Source organism: Agelaius phoeniceus, chromosome 10 (assembly GCF_051311805.1).
Source record: "Agelaius phoeniceus isolate bAgePho1 chromosome 10, bAgePho1.hap1, whole genome shotgun sequence".
NCBI lineage: Eukaryota > Metazoa > Chordata > Aves > Passeriformes > Icteridae > Agelaius > Agelaius phoeniceus.
In genome coordinates this window covers 14,267,619-14,280,428 of record NC_135274.1, presented here as the reverse complement: position 1 = coordinate 14,280,428, position 12,810 = coordinate 14,267,619, and the positions used below count along the sequence as shown (strand labels likewise).

General features: G+C 36.2%; 1 long non-coding RNA gene across 2 annotated transcripts in view; it reads right to left on the bottom strand.

Moving 5' to 3' along the window:
* Nucleotides 1–5,670, bottom strand: part of LOC143694872 (uncharacterized) — a 36,973-nt gene extending 31,303 nt beyond the window's left edge. For both annotated transcript variants that reach the window (XR_013183606.1, XR_013183607.1), the window contains exons 1-2: nt 5,523–5,670; nt 4,600–4,725 (exon numbers count right to left, since the gene is read on the bottom strand). This is a non-coding gene — a long non-coding RNA (uncharacterized LOC143694872). The remainder of the gene's footprint in view (nt 1–4,599; nt 4,726–5,522) is intronic.
* Between the last annotated feature and the right edge of the window lie 7,140 nt (nt 5,671–12,810).

Sequence of the window (12,810 nt, the reverse complement as noted above, 5' to 3'; positions counted from 1 at the left end):
ACTTAAATAGCTGTAGCTGTGATATCTGATATCCTGCATTCTGTTAGGCAGCAGCCACAGAGAAATTAAATCTGTTCTCTTGCAGTCCATGTAATCATACCTGAGTACAAGTATTAGTGGATCCAATCAGAAGAGCAGAACACTTTAGGTGGTGCATAGCCATAGACTAAGTCTGGGTAGTAGAATTTTTACTTTTTCATATATTTTTTAAATTACATGGAAATATTAACAGAGTTTCTTCTTCTGATTTTTTCTTTAATGACTGCTTTCAAAAGATAGTAAATAAATTAGCCCTTATTAATCATGAAGCAAAAGAGTAGTTAGTACTTTTGATCCATGTAATTGACATAAAAAGATAATGTGTGAAATGCATGAAGCATGTGCATCATGAGTGAGTATTGTCATCAGCAGTCTTGCTTTTCAATAAAGAAAAAATTGTTTGGGGAAATTGGTCAAATAGCTATTGCTATTGCATCCACACACTGCTGATTTCTAATATTTTTTCTAAAGATCAGTAATGATATTCTATTAGGGTGATGAGACCAGAATTAATTTAAATAACTTTGTGCCTGATTCATGAAAAACAAAAAAATGCCTCCACAGCCAGGGGCCATTATTTCTGTAATTTTTCCATGCAAAAGTCATGGTCTGTATTCAACTTCCAGCTCAAAAAGACAAGTTTTCAATTTATACAGATAGGATTTTATCTTCACAATCAGCTCCAGAGGGATGACCTAACTACTAAAAGGAAAAACCCCTCCACTGTCTAGCTCAAATATACATCGATCACACAACAAAACTCAAAAAAATTTTCTTCTAAAATCTATTTATTTATACACACCCACTCAAGCTGCAATCAAAGAGTAAAATAGGCAGACAGAAGAGATCTGATACATTGATATATAAACAGACCGTTTGCCTTTAGGCATCAGTATAATTCCCATTAGTAAATAAATAGAAATGCCAAAAATTTTTATAAACATCAATCTGAATAAAGATAGGAATTAAAGTAAAACTCAGAGACGTGTTGCACTTCTCTAATGTACAAGCAGTGTTCAACAGCTCCTGTTTGCTTGTTTGCTCACAGCACATCTCAGCAAACTGTGGCAGCCTTGTAAACACCGCTTTCATTTTGCTCCTTTGCTTGCAATCTTTTTTTCTATCGTGAGCAAGAGCTGTGTACCTTGGAGAGATATCCCAGCCAGCTGAGGGACAAATGATGTGGGTAGCATAACTTTATAAAAGTGCAGTGGTTAAAGGAGCTGTATGAGAGATTCTGCTCAAACAAAATCAGATGAGTATTTCCTGCTGGTTAGAATATTCCTGTGAAGGCCAAATCATATCATATTTCAAATCTGGCAGAATATTTACAATATTATTTTTACATTTTCCGGTATGATTTTTATTAAAGTGTATACTTGTTCAGTAAAGAACAAGCTCAAACCACCTACCACAAAGATATTATCCACACTTGTGCTGGAAAGTAGTTTGCTTTCTAAAGTTACAAAGAATATTTGAAATTAATAGAAGAAAAACAACAGGGGAAAAAAATATCTCCTCAGTTTGTTTATAGTGTGCTTTTGACAGAGCTTTCTGTGTGGCCAGTGTTAGCGTTGCCTTTCGTTTCCCTTCGTGTGTGTGTGGAACTTTCACAGCCACAGAGAGATTATTTGTAAAGATATATATATGTGTAATTGAAAAACCACAAAACCTGGCCAAAAGATGCAGCGGAGGCCAACTCACTGAATTTTAATCCTGTTTTTAAAGGAGTAGTTTGCAATTTTTTAGGGGTTGCTTAAACTTTTACTACATAAAAACCTGCAAACTGTGATATTTCTTTTTTTCAGAAAAGTTTTCTTTCCACTTCAAATATTAAATCTCCATGGGGAAAATTTTCTTCAGGTGTAAAATGTTTCCTGAAACGAAACCTACTCCCTGCTTTAATATTCCTATTTCAAGAAAGTAACTTACTGATCCCAGATGACAGTGAGGATACAAACAGAAAAATCTCTTTCACATCATTTGTTTAATGAATTTTAATAATACTTTACTGCTTTTTTTTTCCAGGAAATGCATTTCTTTCTAAATGCTGCTCTCGGCAAGATAGAAAAGTGAAAAAGAAAAAGGCTCTTATTTGAGTATGGATTGCAGGATCAGGCCCATTGATCTTGGCTTACTTTCTGCTTAGCTTGCAATACAGCAAAAAAATATTAAAGACTCCTAAGGCCTTTCTCAGGTACATATACTACAGTTTCCTGCAGCTATAAATCCTTTTGGTTTAAAGAATTTCATCCTAATTACCAAAAATGTACATCCAAGCTCAAGGCAAATTCTTTCTTACTTTTTTGTTTGTAATTTTAATATTAGCTTTGCTTCTTAAATAATTTCTTCAAGATCTTCAGGCTGTTTTACACTTTACTGTTACCTTTTTATGCATTTTCTGTCCTTAGATTTCTATTTAATACTTGTTTATGCATTTCTCAATAATTTTAAAACATAACCTCAAAAATAAAATCGTAGCTTTTCTGCTATGAAAACCTTTTGCTTTAATACAAATACAGTGATTTAAGCACCCTTCTGGGGTTTTTTAGCTGTTAGTGTTCCTGGTCTCAAATTTTAGCATCATTATTTAAAATGAAGGAAAAAAATCAACTTGCAATTTAGACAGTTACCAAATTACCAAAACTAGTGCAGCAACTCTTAATGAGTGAAACCATTAACAATTTTCTGACTGCAGCCCCTGTTCAAATACCTTGGACACCTTGTTAGCACAGAATGAGGTGTTCAATCAAGACACTGGGAATTGGAAGTACCAGGGCACAGTTTTGAGTGGTGATTACAAGGGCATGAGTGTGAGTGCCAAAGTAACAGTCTTCTACACTGCAGGAAGCTGAGAAACCTTCAAGTCTACATTTGTAAATCAGCCTGGATGATTACAGCAGTCACAAGCAAAGAACATATGAAACAATTATTTGCACCGTTCTTTTTTAATTTGCTCTTAAAATGAACATAGTGATATTAAGAGCCATTAGTGCTTTGTCTTTGAAAATTTCCTGAGACTTCATATCTTTCCAAGCAGCATCTTAAATTGCTTAAAAGTATAAATGTAACAAAGAACTATTGTTTTCTGATTGTTAAATCCCTTTCACATCAATAATCTAAGCTTACATTAGCATTCAGATATGTCTTTGAATTTTCTTAGAAAGTATTTGTTTCATATGCAGAAGCAATATGATTTTAACCTTTCTACTTTTCTCCTTCTAATTGCTGTGACAAAGACAGTTTGCCTTTCTTAAATGAGTAAATTTTAAAAACAAATTTTGTCACATTAATATTTTGTTGCAGATGTAGATCTACTTCCATTTTATTTAAGCAAGAGATTACCACTCTTTGGTGTTAACTTTGCTACTTTAATTTTATAAAAAAGTCCTTTATAATAGTTTCCATACAATCCACCCATTTTTTTTAAACTGTAATCCGTGTAGAAATAACCCTGAACATTTCTAAAACTCATATTTCAGGCACAATACTTGTGATTAGGAGTTTCTTTCATATTAAAGATAAGGAATTATTGACTAAGGAGGGGATGAGAAAAAGCAAAGAATTAAATTATTCCCAGTGAAAAACTGGAAAAAAAAGATAATTTATTTTTAAAAAATTCAAAGTATCCTGATACATTCCTATACTTCATCGATATATATAATAAATATATAAGTAATTCTAATATTTCACTGCCTCTGGTTTGAAGAAATAAATTGTGGTGGAAAGTATCTAAAAACTGCTGCTTTAATTTAAGAGAAATATAATGTTTCTGCTGGGAGTTTTTTAGACAGCTCATCTAATGCCTTTTATAGAAATAAGCAAAGTATATTATGGGCTTAATTAGCATCTCAGCTGTACTAATTGCTTATATAAATAGCACATAGAAATTCATTTTTGTTCTTTTTGATCATCAAGAAACATTATGCAAGAACTTTTCACACAGGACCTTTTTCTTACATGTATTATTGTAGGAAAATTAAATACTTATTTCAAATTAATACATTTTTGTAATAATTATTTCCTTGCATAATTCTATTTGAGCCTTGCAAAAATAGCTAGTTTTCCAATTTTAAATTCATCATTATGGCTAAAAATCCTGAAATCCTGTCATATCAGTCTCTGGCTTTACTACTGGTTTCTGGAAACTCCTCAGAACAAATCTTTTAGCACTACAAGAAACAGATAATTCTTATTCTCTATGTAATATTTGAAGACTCAAAAATTATTAAAACAATACAGCCAGCCTGTACTAAAACAAAACTCCAGACTGTGATGTACTTCACTGTTAATGACACACTGGGGAACTAAATTATGCTGTAGGGAATGCAAAAGTGCAGCACTAGGAATTTAAATTATGCTGTGGGGAATGCAAAAGTGCAACATCTCTGCTGCTATTTTGCGCTTGTTTTTTTTTTTCTACGTAACTTTAAATTATGTATTGCTGTAAATTTTGTACTTGAGGGTGCCTAAGCTTTCAGGTAATATTATAAAGTTACATAGCACTTAAAAACATAGCTGAATATTCTCACCCCTCCCCCGCTGCCCAGCTATACCTACCAGCAGCTGAAAAAAGCAGTAATTGAAATTAAAGGCTCCTCCAGCACGTAGGAACGTCTGGGTTTAATAACCGGAGGGGTTTCAGGTGCAGAGGGCGCTGTTGTTCGTGTATTCTGCAAGCATTTCCTGAGCAGGGAGAAAAACAGGGATCCACCAGTTTAATGTTTGTATTTTTAAGGTTTCCATAAAATGTCAGTGGAATTGCTGACATATAGATGCTACCTTCCACAGTATGTGATGAGTTTCCTGAAATAAATCCTTTTCGTGGCAGTCTAGAAGGGGGATGCCAGCTATCGTCGCCAAAGTGAAATGTTTTTCACTGTTTCCACTTTACAGTCCATTTACCAAGATTTCATAACCCAGCCACAAGGTTCCTTCCATGACACATTTTCATATAAGGATATTTCAGTTATTTCATTTTGAAAGCACACCAGATGTGTTTAAGTGTAACTTGCATTGCAAAGTGTGAAAACAATTTGAAACACATCACTTTAGTGGCATTCTTCAGCATTTCTTTCTTTCTGAAATATTCTTTGCAGTTCATACCTAGTTGTTTCAGGTGTTTTGCCCATAACAAATTATTAACTACCTATACCCACAAAAACCAGTAGAATATACCATTTCCATCTTGAAATAATCTTCTGCACAATAACTTTTCTTTTGAGTTTTACCTATGCATTTCTTAGCATTATACCTCCGCACATATAACTAACAGCTTTAAAGACATTAATAGCTCTTTGAAGTAAATTGTTTTCTAAATCCCTATAAACATACTACATATTCTCATGCATTCACATTTTCTCTTTTCCCCCCACTGCTGGAAAAAAAAACTACCATGCCTAAAAAAAAGAGTGGAAAAGTGGAAAAAAAAAAGGTAGAAAACTTAATGACAATTTAGACCCACAGAAAGCCAGGAAACTTACAGTTACCGCTGAAATTTTGGTTTAAACTTGAATAATTCTAGCTAAGGTGTTTGGCTGGACAGGAAAGGATGGTCATGCTGCAGTCCTTTTCTGGAGTCACTGGAAGTTTGATCTCAGTGGGAATTACAGATTCAGGCATCAGACATACTGGATCAGCTCCTGTACTGATTTTCCTGTGTTACCTAAGCCCAACAGGGTGTATTAAAGCCAAAGCAACAGGCTTTGTCCAGTTCCAGGCTGTGACTTTAAATCAAACTAAACTGCTCAAGCAATTTTATTAAGTTCAGCATTTATTTACCTATAAAATCTGACCTTATCTAAAAAGTTATTACTTGAAAGAAAGGAATTGAAGAAGACTATGCGATATAGTGTACTTTTCTTCTCTAATAAATTTTATTGACTCCTGTATTGCAGTACAGTCTAATGCATCTGCATTTTAAAGTGTCTGAAAGCATCCACCTGGGAAATCTGATTTTTAAAATGAAGCTACTAGTTTAACAATAAATTTTGGGAGAAATAAATTTTTCATGTGTCACTCCTGCCATGGGGCTCTCCAACATTTGCAAAACAAATTCCACATTTCAAAGAAACAAAAACCCATCAGAATACGTGGCTGACTGAAACTCTTTGCGTGAGGTTTGTGCTCCCCGTTAACCAAAACTTTACCTGGTTAAAACAGCGCCTACATTCTAATAAAAACCAGCCATTGATAGTTTTTCTCCTTGAATCGACGCTCATTCAAAAGTTTCCCACCTGATAAAGGCTTTAATATAACTGAGACAAAGTTGCATTTTATGATTGGCAAGTTCTTTGCGCCCCAGCTACCCCCGAGCCCGGTGGAGTGGGGCTCCGAGATGCATTTTGGCCCTGTCTTTATGTCAAATCACTGCCATCAAAACAATGGCGCACATTACAGGAAAATCTTGTGCAAATGAGCCATAATGGAAGTGAATGACAATCTTGTAAGACCGTGCAGCAGGATTCTCCTTTGATCTGAAATATTGTTAATCTTTCTCAAACATAACACTAAGTATACTTGGCAAATCCTGGATGAGAAAGTCCCCGTAGTGTGGCTCTGTGGACAGCCAGCCAGGAGCCAAGCACACCCTGCCACAAAAAGAGGCACAGCCACGAGAGAGGAGCACACCACACTCAGCCACGAGCTCTGCAATTGCGACAAATTTGTTTACAATTCAAAGGCCTCTTCACCCATTTCCTTTTCCCGAAAACAAGCTAAACAATATGTTTATTTATTCTTAATAATGGATATTTGCTGCTGGATCACAGCTACATTTAATTAAGAAGCTGCAGTATTTAAGATATTAAAATCCATGTTTCGAAAAAGGTTTGCTTTTACAAAACACAGGCCTTATTTATTCACAGCTTAAGAAGCAGGCTCACTCTAAATTATAGTTTTAATATGATGTTGCAGGGAGAAAAAAATTCTAGCAATGTAAGGCAAGATTTTTCATTGGTAACAAAAGCATGATATAGGAGTTTATACTTTCCTAATGATGCTTAAAGCAAAGATCTGGAACGGTATGTCTCAGATGAGGTCATGCATCAACTTCAGGAGAGTAAAAACCTCTCCTTAGACTACATTATAGCCAACTCACACCTTTTTGTTGTGCAGCCAAATATGCACGGCGTATGTAGACGAATGCAAACAGAGTAAATCATGTTGATTCAGTGCTAGTAGGAAATATGCCTCTTCAGTTGTGTGCTGCTTTTGAAGTACTGCCTAAAAATCAGTCTTGGGCTTCAAAGAGAGGGGATTATAGCCTTTATCCAGCAATTAATATGGCTGAAACTCAGAATGTCAGCACCTGATGACTATACAGGCTGGACAGTAGCCTGGTAGGGGTCCAGTCCCCCTCAAGAATTTGAATTTACAATAAAAATGAGTGCATAAATAATAGAAATTATAATATATAAACGGAAATATTTTGGAAAGGGGCACAAAATTTTAACTTCTAATGACCTGTCTATATTTTGACATGTGGGGAAGAGGGGGAGTCGTGGTGTCCCTTGACCTTTAACCTGCCTTATCCACCTAGATCATTTTAATCTCCCACCAACTGTTAAGCAGAAAAGAGTGCTATTAAAGAGAAAGCTATTCCTTTTGCCTTCTTACATAGATCAGATGACAACCTCTCCAAGTCCCTCCTCTCTGTCAGAGTTCAAGGGTTCAAAAATGGTCAGAATATCAAGCAACAGAAAGCCAGCAGGACTGCTGCAGAAAGAGTTTAAGGACTTTATATTATGCAAAGGGGGTTAAAAAAAAGGAGATTCCATTATTTTGAAGTTTTACTCCCTGATTTTTTTTTTTTTTATCTAAATAGGTACTTTCATTTCAGAAGATCATAGAGCTTCTAATTTGAGGGGGAGGAAAATTCTTACATTATTATGATATGTTTCCAAACTTGTACCTACCTAATAATCTTTTCGACATTAATTCTTTACATGTAGTTCCTGAGGTTTAGCTCACGTATACATGTATTCATCAATAGTGTTGTACTGTAAATAAAATGAACACTTAACGCTCTAGTTCTAGCCAATGTGTCAGGGGAAATAAAGTAAAATAAGATAAAATGAAATTAAATAAATTGGAGCATGCAGTCTTTTACTTCATAACCATCCTCAGATGGCATTTCCACAATGCTACATATAGCACCCTATTCCTCAGGGAACATCCAAGCTTTCTACTATTTCTCATTCTTAACCATAGACAGTTGTTATAACACGTTTCTTCCCAGAATTTCCACATGCTTTGAAGAAAATATCCCCTGAGTACCCATGCTTAATGTACTTATGGAAAAGCAACTCTATATCATGACAAGCTAAACAATATGGCTCTTTAATAAAGAATGTGCGATATTAAATGCAGAGTTCTTATTTCGAAATGGTAAAAAATCAGTTTGAGGGAAGGAATATAATTACTCAACATAATATAAATGGAATGGGTGCAAGCTGAATATAATTTTTAACAGAGCCCCACTTTCTAAATATACATATAATGTGTTTGTGTGCCTGTGTACAGAGACATGATAAACAATAGAATTTAGAAAACTGCGTTAGATTTTGGCTTTTGCATTAGGCCCTTCATATCCTGTGCATCCTAAAATGCTTAACAATGTTTCCATTGTACTTAACTAAATACAGTAATGGTGGTGCAACAACACAATGGCCTGTGCTCTGCCTTGGACGGCCGAGCCTGGCGTGTGACAGCCAGTTTTGGCTGGGAAGGAGGCTTAGCCAGCCTCTTTTCACAAAAGAGCCACGCCAATATTGCCTAGACAGGCAGCAGGGACAGGAGAAAGGGATTTTGGATTAACATCTCATCTCATGAAGGACGGCACCTCAAACAGTTCAACACCTCCCGGCGCTGCGCTGCCATGTCAGCGTTAAGAAACAGCCCAAGTCCTGGTGGGAGACTTAAACTCGTGACCTTCTAGCCAAGAGGTAAGAGCACTGCTGGCTGAGCCACACTGTCATTATTGGGATGTGCTTGCGTGGGCTGACATCAGTGTTGACTACAGTTTGACCCGAGAGTGGAAAATTGATGCCCCCACAGATTTCAGAAGTAACCCCATCTTGCAGAAAAGCTTAGGGTTTTTTTCCCTATTGGAATTTACCTCTTCTACCAGAGAGCTGCAGTTTCCAGCAGAAGCCTAATCTCTAAATACTGACTTTCTAAACACCTGAAAGGAATTGGAATACCTTTCAGATATATCTGGATTCACAGCATTTAAATGAAAATTTTTGGATTAGTTTATAGTGTTTTCCAGGTAGAATGAATTTTTATAGCAAAGGTGGAGGAGGGAAGATTGCCGTAGTGTTTCAAATAATTAAGATTAAATACATATTTACATTTTACAAGGTCGCGAAAAACCTTTAAAGCACCTTGCACCTATGTAAGCCAGGGTATTTTTCAAGGACACTTTAATATCAGTAGGTAAGATACAAAAAGGGGTAAGAAAAGTGTTCAACTGATATCATGTGCTATGCACAGCAAAGGAAATCCCCTTGGGGAATGTTTTCATTACGTTACAACATACATAAATTTGATAGGGAAGAAATTATCTGTCTTGATTCTGCTTCTGCCGAAGTTGCCATTACCAAATTAGACAGTTGATGATTGCAGACTTGGACCCAGTCACTGAAGACTCATTCCAATTTGACAGTGATGCTAACCCTATTTAGCAGATGTTAAAATTTAAGCACCTGAAGAGTATCTAGATTTGCAAAGTGATCATGTAAAAAGGAATTTTCTAGGCCTGAGGTACATTGTGGGTGTAGATAAACTTTGGAATAAATCTTTAGCTAGTAGTCCAGACAGGTTTATATTTATAGTTTGATTTTTTTTATCAAAACTTATAATTGGTGCTTATCCCAAGCTGCTAGCACCACTCCAAATTTAATTTAGAAGCACAAATCATAGCAGAAAGTGAAACTCTGCCAGATACTAGCAATAACAGTGCCAGCTAATTCTTACACATAAAAGAATCTCTCTCTCAGCAGATATCTCAGGCAATCATACATTCCTAAAGATACACTGAAAAGATGAACCAGTGATTTGACCGTGGGTAATATCCAGCAACCTTGTTTAATCAGATTTTAGCCTTCAAATCCTGCAAAGTCAGCTGGTTTCACGAGTTCCTGATTGCTTCAAAATCAGAGAGTGAAACAATGAATTAGAGCTGATCACCTACAGCTCTAATTCAGGACCAAACACTGGCAGTAAATACTCCAGAATGGGGACGTGAATGCAAGCCTCAGCCTCATTTCTCCAGCCTAGATAGGAGGTGTTGAACTGTAACTTCTTTTTTTCTATCTGTTCTCCTTTTTTTGTACAATGTCTTTGCTTGTTTATTAAAATGTTCACTGCTGTGATCCTGTTTTTTACCTGGGGAGTTGAGTGGATTTAAAATGACACATAGCTGTATAAATCTAATATTTACTATGCCTTCTGTAAAGATGTGCCTGGCTGACCAAAAATAACTTTTATAAGCCAAGAAAAAGTAGTGAAAAGGCAGAGTGAGGGAGACCAAGGGGGTTATGTGCTGTGAACAATGTGGTAGATTTACAGGCTGTGGTGTGGGAGCTCAGTCTCTCCCTCAGGAAGGCAGCTCAGTCCTGGAGAACAGTCCTGCAACTCTCACTGCTGGATTCTGTGCTCTTACCCACATGTCATTTCAGTTGCTCAAATGAAGTTATCCCTAATCAGAGAGATTTAAACCATAATCACACTGAAGACCTTTTAGTGAGATTTTTCTTTTTTCTTCCCAGTAAAAACTGAAAAAGTCTTTGTGAAAAATTACCTGAATGGATTTTGAGAGGTTTGGTCCCAATCTCTGTGATGATTCCATAAATTAATTTTGGATAGATGTAAATTGTATATATGAAGCTAAAGAGTTCTGACCTGCAGTCCTTAGTTCATTGATATGGTTTTCTTCCTGTAAATGGATTCTTCTTCTCTGGAATTCATAGGCCAATTCTATTATTATTATTATTATTATTATTATTATTATTATTATTATTATTATTATTATTATTTAAAAGCTGCTCACATCCATGATTCTATGGATCACTGTACAAGGGCCTTTGATCTTAGAACTAATTCCCTTTAAGTTTGTCAGAAATAGTAAGAGGAAACAACTTTTATATATTTCCCAAAACAAAAGCTCCAAAAATGGACATCAAGCAAAATATCAAAATATTAAAGTAAATATCTTAGATGTTTTATTTACACCAGTGCTTATAACTCAAGGCAATTCAACTCCCCCACCTCTTAGCATAAGTTTTTCTTCTGGGCGTTTTCCTTCCACATCTCCAAAGTGCAGGTCTACAACTCTGGCACTGCTTTGGGATATGGAATATCTACATCTTTCTGAGTGCTGCACCTTGACAGCAGGAATCACACACAGCCCATCATCAAGAACCAACAACTTGTGTGGAGTCCTTCCATGAGCTGACTGGGATCCCTGAAATCCATCTACCCTTGCTGAAGGGGTAGATCCAGCAGCATAATCTTCCCCATATTCTGTGCCAGCCCTATTCTGATTTTGTCCTCTACACCAGACGAGCTCCAAAACCTCACCTTTCTCTTCAGCTGTGCCTGCCCTCCCCCAACACCTCGCCAGCCCAAACCTTCCCATCAAACTCACACATCTGCCCAAATCCATCTAGGGCACCTCGTCTTCTCTTATTTTGTAGTTCACTTCCACCTGGTACTGTCTCTATCTGTACACCTTTATCTTCCACACTGCTTCTGCCATTACCACTACCTCTATGCTGGAGATCTTTCATGTCAGAGCCAATTGCTATGGTTACAGGCAATCTGCTGTATGTTTCATCTCCAGGAGCTGTAAATGAGGGAGTTTTAACAGCATTTGAGTAAGCACTGCCTCTTTCTTACACGGAGAACACAGCCCCACTCAAATTCATCTATCCACTAGTTGCTGTTGCATCATATATATTACACTAATTCTACCTAGATGTACAGATTGACAATGAGCTCACATCTTGTGAGAAACAATAGCTACAGGACTTTCATTTTACGATCTTTCTCATTTTAATGGCGTACGGTTACCATTTCAGTCACACGCCTCTCTGGCTTGTGTACACCAGCTCTGATTCTGACTGAAGTATGAGGGAGAAAAAGATTTTATCTTATTTGTATCTATAGATAGTTCTGTAAAATGTTAGTGAAATAGAATATACACACTCTGCATCCTGAAAACAAACCCCACAATAAAAATTACAGCGTGTTTGTTCTTTGTGCCTTAAGAAAATATTATTGGTAGTCCTGAAGTCTCATAATGAAGTTCACAGCAATTGAGAATCAACTAAAATATAATCAACCAGTTATTCCATTTTATTTGTGTGTGTGTTTGTGATAAGGATGGGATAGTAGGAGGCATTTCAACTCTGAATTTGGGTCTATTTGTACCAGTCTAAAAGATGGACAAAACTGATAATACTAGTATTTTAATGTTTTAACAGGTGAAAATCATACTAGCTAGAAAAACTGTTTTCATTAATGCAAATGCAAAACATGCCAAGAACTGATAGTTTGATGCTGCTACAATTTTGCCTCAGAATCTGATTTTAAAAGTTTGCCTGATTTTATTTTGCAATGAATCCAAACACAAACTCTTCCCATGATTCTGTGTTAAAAAAAAAAAAAAATCTGCTGATCTCTCATAAAATTCAGTGGAATCAGGGTGATCCCTACACTGATCTTCACACTTTCAGCTCATTCCAGGTGTCAACAGAGAAAATTCTG